Genomic DNA, 21,417 nt, shown 5'->3' with positions numbered 1-21,417 from the left:
TGCATGCAGCATTCATGTGCTTTCTGTTCGAATTCAAGTTTTCTCCATGTAGCTTTAATGTCTGAAATGGTTTGTCTAGCGATTTTGAATTTTTCACTTAGCTCTTTTTGTGTTCTGGTAAATGTGCGCTTATCAAGAAAGCTCAACATTTTTTTTTCAAGCTTGTGTGGACATTGAGATGCTTTATAAGCTGTTCAGCAACTGCACACTTCATCATAGTGCTGACGGGACATGTGAGTATATACACAACCTCTGACTTTTGCTTTGTTTAGTTTTTTATACTAGTTCTAAAATTAGAAAAGAAAAATCACATGACCCGTTGTTGGATTGCAGAGTCAGATTTTAGGCAGAAGAGACTTAAAAATCATGCCGGATTCCAGAATAGACAGGTTCCGGATTGATCACACCACTAATTACAAAAGGGATTTGGTAGAGACCCAAAATTCAGGCTGAGAAGATTACTCAATTTCAAATATGGCAGTTTGGGTTGAAAGACAATCAAATTAAATGAATACTGTGTTGTGTCGATATCATACCAATACCTGTTAATCAGAAAATATAGTTTAGTTTATTCACTTTGTGCCCACAGGGCCAGTACAGGTACATCCTATTAGTGCAGCACTAATACAAAGAGAGACCTAAGTGTTAAATCAAATTAACTACCCAAATTTCATTACAATAAATTGATAATTGGTAGAGCCCTGTGAAATTATTTTTATTGTTTATCATTTTTCGTTTTATTTTTCACAGATTTCTGGTTTCACATTTTGACATAAACACATCTTGCATATAAAAATAATTTAGTTACAATAATTTCTCATTAGCGGCAGTAACGGTAACATACAGCCCCTCACTCTTTTTAATTAACCGCCTATTTACAGTAAAATACTGCCCATGCCCTCTATAAAAATACAATACGATAAAATAAAAATATAGACTATATATTTTACTGCCCTACTATTGTGGGGCTGTCAATAATAATTACACGCACGGCAATCTACCCATTAAAAAAAAGAAGATAGGATTTGTATTTATTTGTATTTCAATCCCACTGCACTGAAGCAGTACACAACAAGCTTGGGGTTTCTCAGTACTTAAACACTAAGCAAATTCAAATCCATTCAAAACCAAAACAGCATTTGTTCCTGTGCAAAGTTTACACCATTTGAAATAGAACAAAGAATTAGCATACTAATACAAAATAGAGATGAACCCGTTTTATATCACCTCGCTTAATATCATACAAATCCACTCGCCATGCACCACAGGTTCTTTGAAAAATTACCTCTCTTAATATCATCTCACAAAGCCGCTTACTCTGTCACGTTTTGTGCAGCCGGTCAAATGCTGCATGGCCGAGCTTTACTCAGTAACCACAGGATATAATTAATTTCCAAAGCAACTAACAACTAATAATCACCTGGGCTGATAAACTAACATTTTTGTGCAGCCTATCAAACGTTGCGTGGGCGGCCCTCCGTCTGCTTAATTTAAATCCTTTCTAGTCTCCCTAAGGGTTCTTTCGATGCTCCATGCCAGAACAGTTGCTCCCCTATCATAAGGTGCAAGCCATCTTTTCTGTCAAGCTTGCATTTGCGTGCTCCAGTTATCTATTAGCTAGTAGCACCAACACCAAGGCAGTTTGTCAGTAGGTATAATTGTACTTGAATAACCTGAAGTTTCAAATTTGAGGGCTGTTTATACAGGGAAAGTGAATATGACCTTTTATTTCTGCAGATTCTTGCTTGATGCGCACCTTATTTGTTTTTCCTGGTTATCTTGTCTAGGCTTCACTGGCTGCATACCTGTACGCCTTATCTGTAGTGTATTTCTTTGTGAACATGAACCAAACAGAAAGTATGCTGATGAGCTCTACCAATTTATTCGATATAGATCAATGTATTTATAGGCATAATTACGTCGTTTTATTTTTTCTCACTTTTAATTTACATACATTCTCGTAACTATAGGCTAATATAAAAATAATGCTTTGTAAAATGCACTGGAGGAGAGTTGCTTGAAAACATAATTAAAAAGAACACGTTTCCTAGTGTTTTACCAGCTTCCTTGTGTTAAAATTTAAACACACGTATCCGCATTCCTTACTCTGTGCGTTTCCTTGGAAACACTGAAGCGTGGAAGCCAATAACAACTGCTGTGTGTGTTACGTTCATAGAAGTTTTTTTTTTCTCATTGATTGGTACACCAATCACACAAAAGACTTTTGGTTTGACCAAGACAACCCCCGAGGCTAGGGGAGGGACCTCTGCTACCACAGTAGGTTGTAGGAGTTTGGAACGAAGCGTCTGTGGTTGCAATTTTCAGGTTACAAAAGAGGTAAGACTTTACTTGCAATTAAAAACGTGTGTATTTCATTCAAACCTAATTTAAACTTTAACTTTGATATAATGGTTATTTTATTTAAGTGTCAACTTGATCTCATTTTAATCGCAATTTGTTGATTAATAGGCTACCTTAGGCAAAAAGCTAATATTGTTGCATAGAATGTCAGAATACTGCAAGTTAATATTAACTATTATTTTGGAAGTTTACTTTATATATTAAGATAATACGTGGCATTCGCCATGTTAATTAAACCAAAGAACTGGTAAAACAGGACTCGTGTAGTAAAAGTGAGACTGGTAAAAAAAAAAAAAAAAAAAGGTGTTTGAAATTGGATAATAACGCTCTTTGTCTTTTTTTAAAACTCAGTAAATGTCCCTAAAACGATGTAAAAATCACTATTTCTGTAATTTACGTTTATTTATCTGTTTTATGCAAAGATCATATCACGATATGCTGTTTGAAAGCTATGGACGGGAAACCAATTTGCGTAGTGAAGACTGTTCAAATGTATTCTTATTATTTCTGTATTTACAGTAACATGTTATAGTACTCTTGGGGCCCTTTCACACCTAGTTTGTTTGGAGAGGATAATTAATTCGCACTTGAGTTCAGTTGACACGGGGCCCTTTCATATCTAGTTCGTTTGTGAAGATCCGATTTAGAATTAAATTGCAAACGAACTAAACTGTTGCAATTTTGCTTCGATTGGCCAGAATATCTAAACTGCATTTGTCCTCAAACCAGTTCACGTTCGTCTTATCGATTGTAATCGCACCAGAATGCGTTTGTTTTCACACTGCGTATTTTTAAGTGAATCTGAGCGTCTGGATTTGTGCACGTGACCAAAATGATATCTTCCTGTTATTGCCCCGACGGATGTTCATTACTAAACATGCAGTGTTCTGCCGCAGCACACAGGAATAAGTATATCCCATAGAAAGTGTTCTGAGGGCATTATCAGATCATTCTTAATGGTTAGGTTTAGGGTTAGGTATTGGGTTTGAGGTTGTAGAGCTGTGGAAGTGAACGGTGGGAGTAAATGGCAAATGCCCTAGAATCATCTGAGGCCCCCAGGACACTTTCTAGGGGATATTCCTCAATATGATTGTATTGTAATTACACATAAACGCAGAAAAATTGTGTCAAGGCAGAAAGACCAATTATGCGAGAGGCCAAGTTATTTATATATGTAACGTAAAAATAATAATGTAAAAATAATAATTATAATATATACAGTGCCCTGGCAGAATAAAATGAGCAAAATGAGAAATGGAAACAGTGTTATTCTCTGATGTATTTAGTTGAATAAATATTGTGTTTTAAACTATACTTATTTAGCAATGCTCTGTTTTTGAAGTTTCTTGAACACTCATTCATGCTAGCGCAGGGGTCGGGAACCTATGGCTCGCGAGCCATATATGGCTCTTTTCAGGATTTTATATGGCTCTCCAATTTTCAAATGTTGACTGAAAATACAGCTTCGAACATGATGATAAAATTATTTTTAAACTATTAGCATACTTGATTAATGTATAATTATGAATGTGTAAAATTAAATAAAATACGTTCAAAATATTTAGGAAAGAGACTCGCAGCTTAATGTGATTCACAGCGGCGTTTGGCCTGTAGCTAGCCTACCTTTCAGAGAGCTGGATTTTAATTGGACGACATAGTTAGACCTGTGTCATGTCCTGGTCAAGTTAAACAACTAGCTAGCTAGCTAAATTAAAAATCATCATCAACGAGAGCAAGATGGTGAAAAGAAAAAAAGACGACGATTACCGTTCATTCCAGCCCGAATGGACGGATCAATTTGCATTTGTGGAGAAGTCGGGGTCCGCAGTGTGTCTCATTTGTAATGAACGTATTGCGTCGCTCAAAAAGTCAAATGTTAAGAGACATTTTGAGACGCACCATGCAGCGTTCGCCGCAAAATATCCCGATGGGGACTGCAGGAAAAAAGCTTGCGCTGAGCTTCAGCGGAGAATGCAAACCGGACAGCAGCAGCTGCTAGCATGGACTAACAAAGGCGGGAATCTGAATTCTGCGAGCTTTGCTGGCGCTCTGGAGATTGTGTGGAGCGGGAAACCATTTACAGATGGGGAGTACATTAAGGGCTGCATGCTCATTGTGGCTAAAGAACTGTTTAACGACCTCCCAGACAAGGATGAAATTATCCAAAAAATCGAAGACATGCCTTTGTCAGCAAGAACTGTTCATGATCGGGCACTCGTGATGGCTCGCCAGATAGAGGAGATGCAGATCAACGACATCAGTTCAAGTAGTTACTTTTCTCTTTCCTTGGATGAGTCTACCGATGTGAGCAATGTAGCACAGCTAAGCATAGTCGGGCGGTATGTGACGGGTGATACAGTGCGTGAAGAGAGTCTCGCTGTTTTGCCGATGAAAGATACAACAAGAGGTGAGGATGTGTTAAAATCTCTGAAGGACTTTGCTACGGAGAAAAAGCTACCACTGAATAAACTTATATCCATGTGTACTGATGGAGCACCCAGTATGTTAGGGAAACATAAAGGATTCGTTGCCCTTCTGTGTGAGCAAGAGAAGCGGCCCATCTTAAACTTTCATTGCATTGTGCATCAAGAGGCACTGTGTGCTCAGTCGTGTGGAGAGGAACTTCGCGAAGTGATGTCATTGGTCGTTCGCATTGTGAACTTCATTGTGGCCCGAGCTTTGAATGATCGCCAGTTTAAGGCCTTGTTGGATGAAGTGAGGAGTAATTATCCAGGGCTGCTACTGCACAGCAATATTCGTTGGTTATCCAGGGGAAAAGTACTCACCTGCTTTGCTGCCTGTTTAAACGAACACAATCTTGTCCCTGCAACAGGCAGTGTTTGCATTTGAAACAAAGCTGGAGCTGTTTATCAGGGACATTGAAAGTGGCCATCTCCTGCACTTCAAAACATTGCAAGCGTACAGAGAGGATTGCTTAGCGAGGGACCCCGCTCATCATTTCGACCTCAGGCAGCTCGAAGCCTTCACGTCTGATTTACTGATGTCATTCAAATCATGTTTTGCGGACTTCCGCAGACATGCCGATTTGTTCAAAGTCATAACTCAGCCACATGTGTGCACCGTGGACGCACAAAACCTGAGTGTCATCCCTGGCATCTCCATTGAAGATTTTGAGCTGGAAGCTGCTGAACTGAAGGTGTCCGATATGTCGGTGTCAAAATTTTTCACTTTGAATTCCGAACTGGAAAGCCTCGCTCGTCAGCGGGCAGAACTGGCAAAGCAACATAAGTGGGCAGATATGAGAAAACACCAACGCGAAGACAATCTCATCCTGAAAACCTGGAATGAACTTCCATCCACTTTCAGCACATTGCATCGTGTCAGTGTTGCTGTGCTGACAATGTTTGGCTCAACATACACATGCGAGCAGTCCTTCTCGCATCTGAACAACATCAAAACCAACCTGCGCTCAAGGTTAACGGATGAAAGCCTGAATGCCTGCATGAAGCTGAATCTCACCAGTTACGACCCCAACTACAAAGCACTCAGCAAAACCATGCAGCAACAGAAATCTCATTAATGTGAGTAGGGTGCAATGCACTTCTTGTTAATCACTTGTTTATGATGCCTGTTTCTCAATTTTTGTGGTGTCTTAGGAGTGCTAGAAACCAGCACTATGTCAGTGAACAAAATATAGCACTTTTTATGTAGTATTGTGTGTAGTAGCCTACAGTTAGCATGGGTGTCACTGAGTGAAAAAAAAAAAACAGCGTTATATACAACACCAGTAGGTGGCAATAACTACCAGAACTACTACCAGCGCAAGTCTTATATTACTGCTGTTGTTGTTACATAAAAATTCGCAAATATTTCTAATACACGAGTGTAAAATTTGCTGTGGCTCTTTTGAAAAATTTCTCTCAAACTTTTTGTTTGTTTGGCTCTTCTAGGTAAAAAGGTTCCTGACCCCTGTGCTAGCGAGTACTGTAAAGATTGCAGGTTCATTATTTGAGTTAAGACAGGGGGTGCCAATACTTCAAACTTCGAACACATTTGGTTCGGTTTGTGTTGCATTGTGAATTCTAACGCGATTTCACACTGGCCGACTTTGAAGGGAAAACGCATTACAGTTCCCTCAATCGAGCCGAGACCACCTTTTCAGGTGACTCCTAGTCCTCTTCTTTGGTGCGCACACCTGCACAAACGAACCGAACTTAGGTGTTAACTGAACTCTATTGCGAATTATCCTCTCCAAAGAGAGTATTGTATGGACAACTCTGGTATTGGGATCATTTTCACGCTTTTATTAGTTCATTCGAAGACAATCTAAAAAACGTTCAACGAAGATACAGATACATGATCAGTATCTCACTGCTGTTTTTTGTTTTTTTTTAAAAAGTAAATTCTAATGTAAAAGAATGATATACTGTACTGGCAAGTACAATTCTTACTTTTTAACCCTTATATATAGTGGTTCAGTCTGATGAAATGTCATATACATTTGCTGTGTACTTTATGTACTTAGAAACATTTTTAATTAAAAAAGAAACAACAAAAATTTGCTTGTTTTTAAGAAACTAATTAATCTTCTGTTTAAGTAAAACATGCACATAACATTCTCTGTTGCCATTGTGCAGCTTTACGTGTTTTTAAGGTACCTTTTTTTTTTGTAGGACCATAATGGCTGGTACAGCAAGACACGACCGAGAAATGTCTATAAATGCCAAAAAGCAACTCTCACAATGCTCAGACCCTATTGAGAAACTACGACTGCAGTGCTTAGCACGGGGATCATCTGGCATCAAAGGACTTGGCAGGTATTAAAGAAATCTGCAATATGTTTTTATTTTACAATGTGACATCACCTTTGATAAGTAAATTCTTAGAACACATTCTTAGAACTGTCAGAAAGAATGCTTGTTTCTTACATAGCTTAAAGGAATGATAACCATCATTTTAATTTATATATATATATATATATATACAGTACTGTGCAAAAGTTTTAGGCAGGTGTGAAAAAATGCTGTAAAGTAAGAATGCTTTCAAAAATAGACATGTTAATAGATTATATTTATCAATTAACTAAATGCAAAGTGAGTGAACAGAAGAAAAATCTAAATCAAATCCATATTTGGTGTGACCACCCTTTGCCTTCAAAACAGCATCAATTCTTCTAGGTACACTTGCACAAAGTCAGGGATTTTGTAGGCATATAGTCAGGTGTATGATTAAACAATTATACCAAACAGGTGCTAATCATCATCAATTCAATATGTAGGTTGAAACACAATCATTAACTGAAACAGAAACAGCTGTGTAGGAGGAATGAAACTGGGTGAGGAACAGCCAAACTCAGCTAACAAGGTGAGGTTGCTGAAGACAGTTTACTGTCAAAAGTCATACACCATGGCAAGACTGAGCACAGCAACAAGACACAAGGTAGTTATACTGCATCAGCAAGGTCTCTCCCAGGCAGAAATTTCAAGGCAGACAGGGGTTTCCAGATGTGCTGTCCAAGCTCTTTTGAAGAAGCACAAAGAAACGGGCAACGTTGAGGACCGTAGACGCAGTGGTCGGCCAAGGAAACTTACTGCAGCAGATGAAAGACACATCATGCTTACTTCCCTTCGCAATCGGAAGATGTCCAACAGTGCCATCAGCTCAGAATTGGCAGAAAACAGTGGGACCCTGGTACACCCATCTACTGTCCAGAGAAGTCTGGTCAGAAGTGGCCTTCATGGAAGACTTGCGGCCAAAAAGCCATACCTCCGACGTGGAAACAAGGCCAAGCGACTCAACTATGCACAAAAACACAGGAACTGGGGTGCAGAAAAATGGCAGCAGGTGCTCTGGACTGATGAGTCAAAATTTGAAATATTTGGCTGTAGCAGAAGGCAGTTTGTTCGCCGAAGGGCTGGAGAACGGTACACGAATGAGTGTCTGCAGGCAACAGTGAAGCATGGTGGAGGTTCCTTGCAAGTTTGGGGCTGCATTTCTGCAAATGGAGTTGGGGATTTGTTCAGAATTAATGGTCTCCTCAATGCTGAGAAGTACAGGCAGATACTTATCCATCATGCAATACCATCAGGGAGGCATCTGATTGGCCCCAAATTTATTCTGCAGCATGACAACGACCCCAAACATACAGCAAAAGTCATTAAGAACTATCTTCAGCGTAAAGAAGAACAAGGAGTCCTGGAAGTGATGGTATGGCCCCCACAGAGCCCTGATCTCAACATCATCGAGTCTGTCTGGGATTACATGAAGAGAGAGAAGCAACTGAGGCTGCCTAATCCACAGAAGAACTGTGGTTAGTTCTCCAAGATGTTTGGGCCAACCTATCTGCCGAGTTCCTTCAAAAACTGTGTGCAAGTGTACCTAGAAGAATTGATGCTGTTTTGAAGGCAAAGGGTGGTCACACCAAATATTGATTTGATGTAGATTTTTCTTCTGTTCACTCACTTTGCATTTTGTTAATTGATAAATATAAACTATTAACATGTCTATTTTTGAAAGCATTCTTACTTTACAGCATTTTTTCACACCTGCCTAAAACTTTTGCACAGTACTGTGTGTATATATATATATATATATATATATATATATATATATATATATATATATATATATATATATATATATATATATATGATCACTTTATTGTGATTAAAATCTTCACTTTTTTTTCTTCTTAATCAGGATATGCAAGTATGCATCTTGGTTTCTGTGCTGCAAGTCACATGGTCTGGTGGCAGGTATGCCATTGGAGTGAGTTTGAACGACAGCACAGAAAGTACAGTACATAGGAAGCAGCTTTTCATCTACAACACTGTATTCGACATATATCTGCATAGCACAAAAAATATGCATGAAAACAAGCAAGTAATATTTTCCACACAAGAAGAGGGTGACAGGGATAATGGTGACATTGCTAATATACATTTAAATAGGAGATCGATCAATACTTAATTTGAGTTCACATGAAGAAGTACATGAAGAAGTAAAAACTAATAACATAATAAAAAAGACAGAATTTTTGCAGAAAGAATGTATAAACATTGATTTATATTAAAATAATTTACATAAATGACATGCTCCCACAAAATCCAAGAACAGGTTTGGTTAGAGGTAATCCATAAATCCACAAAGAAAAATACCTGATGCGAATGATTGTCAGCACAATTGATAACTCAACTCACATTATTGCGGAAATAGCTGAGAAGCAGCTGCAACCACGTGTTGAAAGTTTACCTAGCAATGTTAAAGGAATGAAAAGAATGAATAGAATAAAAGACTAAACTTCCAGAGAATACTATTTTAATTTGCATGGATGTAAAATCCCTGTACCCCAGTGTTCCTAGGAATGAAACTTTAGAAGCATGTAAAGAGGCACTGGATAACAGAAAAGAGAAAAACATAATACCTACAGAAGAGGTATTAAATATGATCAAGATAGTTTTAGGAAATAGGTATTTTATGTTTGGAAATAAGTTATAAACCTGTATAAATAAACCTGTAGAATACATAAAATATGTGGATTACATATTTGGAATATGGACACATGGAGAAGAATCTCTTTTCCAGTTTCATAAAGCAGCAAATAATATCCACCCTAACATTTCAGTGGATCTACGGTAGACAAAATCTGAAATGTAATTCTTGGTTAAACTATTAAAACAGATCTTTGCCCGAAACCTACTGATATATCAGTACCTACATGTGTCATCTGCACATCCTATCCATACAAAAAGAGCCATTCCTAAAGGACTGGGTATAAGGACAAAAATAGTTTGGAAGCATTTACGCATACTTCATAATTTAAAAAAAAAAAATGAAAATAATATTTCCAAAAGCAGCGGTAGTGGTTTTTAGAAAATATGCAAATATAGCTGACATTTTGGTCCACAGTAAACATTAACGGATCATAGACACATTAAAGTATGCAAATATATTTGTAAAGAGAAGTGAAATCGCAAATAGAGAAAATAGATATTCAGTCGTAAGAAAACTGTCTTGCAAAACTAGCAAACTTGTTTATAGTGTATTTTGCCAAAAATGAAACACAATAAAATACGTAGGAGAGACAGGTACAACATAATATAAAAGAATACAGAATCACCTGTCAATTAAGAAATAAAAACGTACATTTAACCAACAGTTCAACCCTTTACAAAAAATGAACATAACATGAAATAAAATGAGATAATGTGCATTACAGAGGAATAAAGGAAAATAAACAGATTAGTAGACTTAATACAATGATGCCTGAAAGTTTAAATAGAAAGGAATAGCAGATAGTTACGTCATTAAATAATGTGATATCTTGTAACAATTGTAAGTTGCCCTGGATAAGGGCGTCTGCTAAGAAATAAATAATAATAATAATAAAATAATAATAAATATCATCACAAACACATCAGTAGATTTAAATAGAAATAAATGAGTGTAGTTACCATGGCATCAAAGCCTGTAAGTACTTCCACTGTTTGTTTTCACAGAATAAAACTTTATAAACACACTTTCCCTTGATAGCCCATATCGAAACATTGGGAAGTTGGCTCTTTTGAGGAAAAACATATATACCGGTATATACAGGGTTAGAAATTTCTGCTAGCCCTGCACCAAGTAGTGGGTTTCAGAACTACCCTTATTCAGGTATATTCAACATAAGTCTCACCTGCATCTGTAAGTTGACTATTAGAAGCTGCATGTAAATATAGAGGAAGAACAATATGTTTAACAGGGGTTGTTGAAACTCTTGGCTAATGAATTATTTAAATAATATACTTACTTAATGGTAGTTGGAAAACCCAGGACTGGGCATAGGGCTAGGGTGAGTTTCTAACCCTGTATTTATTTATTTTTAAATGCACATTTTCTCAATTTAGCTTTGAGATGGTTTACTATATTAATCTGTTAGACAAAATGAAAGATGGTGTTATGGCAGAATAGATCCACAGGGGGGCCTCACAGACAAACAAACCAAAAGCTATGGCTTGACATGTTGTTCACAGGGTGCTTATATTTCATTATTCAGGACTTTCAAGATCATGGATGATGATAACAACAGATCACTTGATTTCAAAGAGTTCCTGAAAGGGGTAAACGATTATGGAGTGATGATAGAGAAGGAAGATGCAATGTAACTTTTCAGAAAGTTTGACAGAGACGGAAGCGGAACGATAGACTTTGATGAATTCCTCATTTCATTAAGGGTAAATATTGAGTCACACATTTCAAGAGGTCTTTTTTTTTTGTATGTGCAGTAGCAACAGCAGGAAATAGTGGTAAAACTTAATCTATTTCTTAGCAGACATCCTTATCCAGGGCAACTTACAATTGTTACAAGATAACACATTATTTTTACATACAATTGCATTAATTTTTACTTACGGTCAAGAGTCCAGAGCCCTAACCACTACTCCATACTGCTGCCCTATAATGTAATTTGTGTGTTTGTTGTATATCACTGTACTATTAGTATTGTTTTCTATTGTATATACTGTAGGTACTGTATGTACCTGAGCAGAGAGTTTTCTTTGCTAATAAAATCTCACATTACTGTTAAAAAGGAGATTGTTAAAAGTTTGATAAACAGAAAAAAAAAAAAAAAAACTCACCTTTTTACTGATGTTATTGAGTGCCAGTCATGCCGGAAAAAAAACAACATGCTCTGTACTTTTTGCTTCCTGTTTAGTAAAATATGCTTGTAAGTGTGCCAGCACACACCCAATTTTATAACACCTTGAGAATGGTTACAGGTAATACTCATCTGGGAAAGGCACTTCACAGTTTTTTTTTTTTTTATATAAATTGTTGATTGTATTTTTAATCACATCCCACCCTTCCTGCTTAAAAAAATGTAATATGTAAGCATAATAAAACATCAAACCCATACCAGTTATTTATATTCACAAACAAACAACACACCTTTTTGTAGACCTGTTCTGTTGTTCAATTTAGATTACTAAAAACAATGAACATAATACACACTTTCATAACACCCCAACAGCCCCCACCACTTCCTTTTTTGTTTACTTTCCCTTTGATATTGAAGGTACGATTGCATGTATTTCTAACTGGCAAAAGCCAGGCAAAAAATGTGGAGAAGCATGGTTATGTGTTTGAGAGGGGCATAACAAAGACCTAATATCCTTTTCATTTTCCTAATGTATTTAATTTCTTACCTGTTATGTGTGCTCTGTATTAATCTCCATTGTTGTGTTTGCTTAGGTCATGATTTGCCATATTTACTAACCGTTACAGCAAAAATGGCTTCTTAAAGACTCCTCAAGTCTCATGGTGGGGAAGCAGATCAGTTTTGCGCTGTGCTCTGAAGCACTGTAGACGAAGCATTGTGCACCAAATCTTGTGCAACACTGATATGCTTTCGCACCTCAATTCTCCACAATTAGCTTTGAGGAGTATTTTATAGAACAAACACAAAGGTAAATAAATGATTTTTTTAGGAAAATGTACGTCATATGAAGTAATCCATTCATTCTGTGTGTTAGACCAGCAAATTAGCAGAAGCTTAAAATATAGGTTCAACAGAACTGGGAAATCTGAATAATACAGTATATATGATCATTTTCTGTAGCCACCCATGTCCAATACAAGAAAAGAAGTCATCATGCAAGCTTTTCGAAAACTTGACAAGACAGGTGATGAGGTTATAACGATTGAAGACCTGCGAAGAGTTTACAACGCAAAGTATCACCCCAAATATCAAAATGGAGAGTGGACGGGGGATCAGGTTTTCAGGACTTTCCTTGATAGCTTTGATTCTCCTTATGATAAAGATGGAAAGGTATGTTGTTCTAAAACATAAAAGAAAACACACAGCTTTTCTGACATCGCTGCATTACTTTCTTGTATTGGCAAAACATCTTTGATTTGCAGCAAGGTGACTGGAGACCAGGCAACACTAGACATGACTATGGGAACATGTCATCAGAACTGGGACAAATTAAACCAAACTTTATTTATTTATTTATTTATTTTTTCCAGGTTGACTACATGATGTGTTTACCTAAAGTATGTGATTTTAATTATTACTGTATAAAGTAATTGGCACTTAGTCAGCATAGGTTAATATAGCAAAAATTTAATAAGCAAAATAAGAAAAAATAAATAAACATAAAAGATTTAATGTAACAATCTTTCTCCCTTGAACATGGAGAATTTTCCTGTTTAAGATTTTTTTTAACCTGGAACTTTTTTATACAGCAAATTATTACCAACTTGGCAGTGCTTAATTTGTGCCGGGGCTGTTATGAAAGTTAAAAATGTCATACTATTCTTTGCTCTCAAACGCATGCTGTTTGAGAATTTAGCATTTAGAGTCTGCTGCCAGGGATGCTCGTTTTTGGTACGAGGCAGCTGAGTGACGTGAGAGCGGAGGCGGGGTATTGATGTGCTGTTGCTCATGCTGCGGGCCGTCAGCGCTTCCACACGACAGCCATCTGTTTTCTATTGATTCACGACCCAATTTTTGTGTTTGTTTTCTTACTTGAAGGTAGTGTGCCACGTCTATGCATTATATTATAAGCAAAGTTGTTTGGGCTTGTTTTCAAAATGGTTGCTTGTTTTTGTGCTTCTTTTAAAACGGTAGAACCCCCCCATTTGGTCCTGCGTTTCTCTCTATATGTGGTAAGGTTGACTGGTTAATAGCCACTGCATTTGATCTATTTTGCTGACGGCCATTGCTGCTTGCTCATCCCACTCGGGACTGCGGTTTTGCCTATGTTGAATGTGGATGTTGAATGCATTTTTATTCATGCTTTGTAGAGTTCATGTCACGTAGTTGGTTGTAAAATATCACAATATAGGAGGCTGTGTGGTCCAGTGGTGAAAGAAACGGGCTTGTAACTAGGAGGTCCCCAGTTCAAATCCCAACTCAGCCACTGACTCATTGTGTGACCCTGAGCAAGTCACTTAACCTCCTTGTGCTCCGTCTTTCGGGTGAGACGTTGTTGTAAGTGACGCTGCAGCTGATGCATAGTTCACACACTCTAGTCTTGAATCTTGTAAAGCGCTTTGGGGTGGTGGTCCACTATGAAAGGTGCTATGTAAAAATTAAGATTATTATTATTATTATTATTATAAGTGGGCTAAGGACGATTGAATGTATTGTAAAGAGTGGGAGCAAGAGAAGAACCTAAAAGATTGGATTAAACCAGTTACAGGAGACGGAGCAAAGCTGCCTGCAGGTACTGTAAATGTGAAATACGTGCACACAACGCACCAACCTTGTTCAGCACATGAGCACAGACATACACAATAAAAATGCTCAGCTGTTTTCCTTCATGTGCCTAACAGATATTGGATTGACTTTGTCTAAATCTTCTACAACCATGCACCAAACAGAGCTTAAACTGGCCTGTTACGTTGCTTGCCACACAGCAGTTAGTTCTCTTGATCACCTGGAAGAGTTTGTTGGATCATGTTTTGAGAAAGATGTGAACCTGCATCATACAAAATGTACGATATTGATAAACAACATTATTGCACCCTCCATGTTCGACGGTTTTAGTGCTGCTTTTGGCAGATGCAAACCTTGATAATGCACAGGAAACAAAACTGAAAGTAGATGCTGGTACTTTGTTCTAGAAGCAGCTAAACAAGTACAATTAAGACTTTCAGCAAATATTAATATTTGGAAATCAATGTCAGCATTTAACCCATCAGTTATTCTCTCACAGGCCAAATCTTCTCTCACGTCTGTCTCCATGATGAGGATGTTTAAAGGTGACTTAGGCATCATAGATACTCAGTATAAAGACATCAGCTTCCAGCAGTGGACTAAAAATGCAGCAGAGTTTGGGGTGAAAGTTTACGACTTCAAAGATACTAGTGGTGAATGGGGCTGTAAAGAACTATCCCTGTTCACTCTCCCTACTGGCCTGGCCTCTAAAGCATTGCTGATGTGAAAACGAATGTTCTCTCAGATGAACATAGTGAAGTCCAAGCACAGGAACAGGATGGGTAACGAGTCTCTGTCCAGCATGCTGCAAGTCAGTTATGGCTTTAGGAGTCTGTGGATTTGCTGCAAAGATTTTGTCCGGAGCCAAAACATGCTACAGCATTTCAATGCGAACATGTGCCGCAGCGAGGCAGCAGAAGCATTCAGGCCTGAATACAGTGAGGAGACCAGAGTATGTAGGGTTTCTAGTGTTTCATGCTTTGCAGGTAGGAAATGGTTTCTTAATGGTGTGAAAAAGGTGCAATATTTAGTTTTCTTTCATATTGCTAACAATAATAAAGTGGCGACCTGTTAACAAACAATGATCCTTCATTTTGTGGCTGTATTTCGTATCATATTCCTTCATATGTTGAATACGTGATTGTAAACTTGTAACACTAGTACAGTACAGTACTATTTCAGATATACTTTTTGTGATTTTGAATGTGTGGTTCTAAGAACTCTACTATTATTGTCACTGCTTGCGCCCCGGCACCTCTTTCTGTATAAATTAAGCACTGCTTAGAGGCCTCCTTGTGTCTCGATGATGAAACAAAAATCCATGCAGTCTGCGAAAGAAAGATGCCATAAGAGTCTAAATTATTTTAAATGGCAACATAAAAACATAAATAAGAACAGGGAGGCCATTCGGCCCATCTAGTAGCTAGCTAATTGATCTCAGAACTTTGTTGAGCTGGGCCTTAAAGGATCCAAGGGATTCTGCTTCAAATATGCTATCTTTCCATACCCTCTGCACTCTAGAAATGACTCCTACCCTCGGTCCTCAGGCTGTCTCCACCAGGGTTGGGGTCAGTTCCCTTTTTTCAATTCCAGTTCCTTTTTAAAATCATTTCCTAATTCCAGTTCCAATTCCAAGTCCTAATTCTTCCCCCCCTAATTCTTCTTTAAAATGATGTTTTTATTTTAAAATGAAACTCGGGAATCAATAGCGTAACCTACATTAGTTGTTATTTCAAAGTGCTGTGCACCGGCCCTTTTTAAATACACATCTCTTCTTCAGGATCTTATTAAGAGTGCTATTGGGCCCTTCATAAAATGTCTCTAAATAACAAATATTATTTGTATTTCAGTTATCTCTACACTTCTACATAACCGAGGAAGAACATTTGAAACTTACCTTGAGCAAGGTACTTTACCTAGATTGCTCCAGATTGCTCCAGTAATTGTATGTAAAAATAATTTATACCTTGTAACAATTGTAAGTTGCCCTGGATAAGGGTGTCTGCTAAGAAATTAATAATAATAATATGTGATGACAGTCCTTTTAATCTTCCATTCAATGGGCTGAAATCAATCAGACTGGCTGATATAACACAGAAATGGCAGTTGTGGGTGTTAAGTTAACCAAGGATTTAAAAACTATTTCTTGTTTTTTTTTTTATTAACAGGAACAACTTTAATAAACAATATACATAGATTTTTCAAATGCAAAAATAATGCAAATGCAAAATAAAGTATACCATTACCTAATCACTTCTTGTACTGTAGTGCATATGCTCTGATTACAGTTATGCTTACTTCAGTTAAATGTGCCCACAACACAGGAATTCATTTTGAAGGGAGCAAATGTACATTTTAATCTATAGTATTGTATTGGATAAATCAGCATATTCTTGAATTAAAAACTAATATATATATATATATATATATATATATATATATATATATATATATATATATATATATAATATCCTTTTTTTGTTTATACTAAAACAATGTTTCTTTTAGGACTGCTTGAAAGCTGCTGTGTCTTATTATTCCCTGCATGTATGTAACTGCTTTATTTGTTATGTGACTGCTTTTACTACTAGGTTACTAAAGAGGAGTTTCTAAACTACTATGCTGGAGTCAGCGCCTCGATTGACATCGATGTCTACTTTGTCATCATGATGAAAAATGCCTGGAAACTAAACTAATATGCAACATGTGAGCTTTAGGGTAACTAACCTCCATCTAGCCACCTGCATTCAGGAATATAAACACTACAGCACTAATTGCATGTGTGTGAGATTCCTTCCTAATTCACAGAGACTGATGTCTTGACCTTGTGATTCAACACAAAACCTTTCCAGCTGTTTTCTTCTTTGTTGTAAAGAAGTAGAACTAACATATGAGTGTGTTACTAACTAACCATTGAATCATTTTCTGAATTATTCATTAATTCAGTAGTCATTAGTACTCATTTAGAACACTGCCGATATTTGTAGATTTTCTTCTGAATTTAGGAGGCAGTAATCCCATTCAAGCTTAAATAAGATATATATATATATATATATATATATATATATATATATATATATATATATATATATATATATATATATGTATATGTATATATATGTATATATATATATATATATATATATGTATATGTATATATATATATATATATATATATGTATATATATATGTATATATATGTATATATATATATATATATATATATATATGTATGTGTGTATTTTTTTTGTCTGGTCTTGCAAAAGTCTTTCTGAAACCGAAAATTAAGAATGAGGATTTTGGGACTAAGACGCACACATTATGGTTGACGTGTATTTCATTTTTTTGAATTGTAATTTCATGGCAGTTACATGGAGGACTGCAGTTGACATTGAAAACACATCATAGGGAAAGCAACAACAGGTTACTGACAGGTAATAAATGACTTGCATCAGAATGTGTATATATATATATATATATATATATATATATATATATATATATATATATATATATATATATATATATATATATATGAGAATTAAAAAAAAAAAAAAAAAAAAAAACTTGCCTTCCCAGTAACCAGTCACTGCTTTCCTCTGCCTCACGTGCTATCAATGTCTGCTGCATTCTTGTATGTGGCCCGGCCTTGAAGTAGAACTGTAGCATTGCAATAGCAATACATTTCTCCACTAAAAATCTAATACACGTTTACAAGTGATGGCAATACATATTAGGTACAATTTATTGGAATTATTTTGCTATATCTATGGCCTTGAAAGGATTACTGTGTCTGTATACTAACAATCTGTACAAATATTCCAGTTCAATTCTTGGTTTTATGTGGATGTAATATAAAATGAAATTTTGCAATTTAGGGTCAGGCCTTCTAAATTGAACCAATCATTAAACAACAGTACAGCAGTCCTGCTTGTGCTTGATTCAGTTTCATCCCATACAGCCGAATATAAGAATGTAACCTTCAATATTTTTAGGTTACTAAAACTTAAAAGCTGAATAAATACTATCAACATTTTTAATCCAGAGTAAAACACTGCTTTAGTATTTTGTTTTGTATTTTGACAGTGCCAAAGACAGCCTTTCTTTTCAAACCCATTGACAGCCTAAAAAGAGATCATTAACTTATAAATCAAAAGAGATATGTTGTTGCTCATTGAGCTCTACAGCATATGGCTCAAGAGCAGTCAGACAGCCCTGGAATAAGTAGCATTTGTATGCATAAAACTATTCAAGATTGTTTTTAAATACAGGTTTCATAATAGTGAAAATAAAACACTAGTTACATGTCTGCTTGATTTATACAGTGCACATGCAATAGTGAACACATATTTCAATTTGCTTTGAAGTGGAGTTCTGTCACGCTGATATTGAAGAAAACTCTGGAATGTTGTATCCATTTGTGTTTTCTTCAAGTGCAAATTATAACAACTGCTTTTTTTCCCCATTTTTTATTATTCTGGTGCAGGTTACCAAAGAGGAATTTATAAATTATTACTCTGGAGTCAGTGCCTCTATTGACAACGATGTCTATTTCATTGTGATGATGAAGAATGCATGGAAACTGTGATTTGAGGCTTAAGTTTACCTGGACTTAAAAAATCATAGAAGTGATTTACAGTGAATACTTTTTTTTGTTTTGTTTTTTTAGATATGTTTGAATGAATGTTATGTCTTCAAACATGAGTACAGTAAAAAAAAAAAAAAAAAAATTACGATTGGATATCTGGACCTGAACATAACATTGATCTTTATGAAGGATATGTTTTAGCAGAACAAACCTGGAGATGATATTCCATGTGTTCAACAGATCATCCCCTTTGTTCTTCCCTTTTGCAGGCTTTTCAGTGTGTGGATGAGAGTGCTCACAGTGTGGCTCCATAATGAAGTCAGGGTGAATAAAAGCTAGTCAGGTGCAAGGCATGTCTTCCCACGCTAACATTCTTTGGTCATGTTAACAGCAATTTTGTGCAGATTAACAGCTCTACTGTGACCAAAGCATTCCAAGTCCATGACACAAAACCTTTTCTCCCTTGGATAAAAAAAAACACAACCTTTTGAGGTAAATTTATTTATTTATTTATTTTAATTCAAGTCTGTCCAATTTGAAAGCAGATTTTTTAAGAGGCCATTTATTTTGGTTCCAGATCCATATCTCTATTTTCATGTAGTTCTCATTTGAACCCTGATTGCTTTCTGGGAAGCACTTAGAAACAAAGCATAACTCTACTGATGTTTCAATTTTTGTCAGTTATTGGTTAAGCATATGGAAAACTACAAAGTGGTTTGTAATTCAGTATGTTAAGGTAACATTATTCAGCAGGTTTCATTCAACTTTATGAAGCAAAATGAGTTAATTCTATAGGGTGATGCAAAACATTTGGCCATAGCTGTAGTTCCTTTTCTAGGTGTTAACTTTTTCTAGCCCTCTTTATTTTCTTAATGTGTTTTATCAGCATACAGTGGGTGTGGACAGCCTTCACGGAGACACTGATTTTGTTGTAGTTTTTCTAGCTCTAAATTTTACACATAATTTGCTAACTCTTATATGGCTTAGACTGCCTAATGTTGCAGTACCTTTGGTGAGCTAGTCCAAGTTACTGATAGTAAAGGACTGTGAAACCAGCTGATTACAAACCATATACAAGCAACAGATGATAGCTTTGTATGTGCCATCAACACTTTTCCTTAGTGGTTTGACAAGAAAATGCACACGATTTAAGGTTTATCATTGATTAGAGAAAAGGGGTGGACAGCCTTGATCTTCCAGTTTTTTTGTTATTTAAACCACGGATCCTGTTGTAAGCAATTACTAATTTCCGTGTACCTATTAAACCAGTTGACTAGAATAGCTTACTTCTGTTGTAGCACTTTGGAAAGCTGTTCATTACAGTACTTCTGCAGGACTGCCTTCAATTAGCCACGGGAGGATTCTATCATTTTGTGCTATTGTGTTAGCCCTTCCTTATCTGGTAGGCTGGGCTTTCTGCCTGCTAGACTCTTCTAGATGTAATGACTTTTTATTGCACATCCAGACTGTCCCAGGGGGGTTATATAAAGACAAAGATTTGATTGTAAAGCCATGAATATATTTATTTTATTTCAGTCCAGTACTCTTATGTGGTAGTTTTACCCAATTATTATCGAATGCATGAATATAATAGTTGAATTACAAGAAAACAGTAACAATCATGCACAAATGAGAAAAGAAAACATGTTTTCTTTCATATCTGCAGCAACTTTATATTTTTCTTTGTACAATTTTAGGGTTGTAGTCACAAAATCAGTGAACATTTATGTTTATTATTTTACCAATGACTGTTCTTCAATTCCTTTAGCCTACATTGTTTTTAAAAAAATAAACAATAATAATTGTGTTGTACAGATGTTAATATTTGTTGTGATGTGTCGACACAAACCTTACATTAAAGGAGCAGGTTGTTAATGTAGTAATCTGTCTTGATTTATTTTTTTATTATTATTTTTTTTTTTACGAATATGACCTGTGAGTAACAAAACATTTCTCTTCAAAAAACCCATTTTGGACAGCATTGTGAGGTTTGATAATATATTTCAGTGTGTCACCTTTAATCCAAATAACACAGAAAACAGACGACTATTGTATAGATCTGCATTAGATTAATTTAGATTGGATGGTTTGTAAAATATTAGCAGGTGTAGTGGCAGGGGCAAATTTCACAATTTATACATGCTCCATTCACAGGGGTGCCTATAGTGTTACTGTAACTTGCATAAGTGAAGTCAATAAAGATAAGCCGCACTTTCACGACAAAAAGCAGAACTCTGGCTGCATCTGATGTTGCAGACAATGGAAGAGCGTCTTATTGCTTTTCTATCAAGTGCGCAGGTTC

General features: G+C 36.3%; 1 pseudogene; it reads left to right on the top strand.

The window, feature by feature from the left end:
• The first annotated feature begins 1,507 nt into the window (after positions 1-1,507).
• LOC117421236 (calcyphosin-like protein) lies at positions 1,508-20,992 on the top strand (annotated as a pseudogene).
• Positions 20,993-21,417: the final 425 nt, after the last annotated feature.

The sequence above is a fragment of the Acipenser ruthenus genome, chromosome 1, assembly GCF_902713425.1.
Source record: "Acipenser ruthenus chromosome 1, fAciRut3.2 maternal haplotype, whole genome shotgun sequence".
Lineage (NCBI taxonomy): Eukaryota > Metazoa > Chordata > Actinopteri > Acipenseriformes > Acipenseridae > Acipenser > Acipenser ruthenus.
This window is presented reverse-complemented; position numbering and strand designations above follow the sequence as displayed.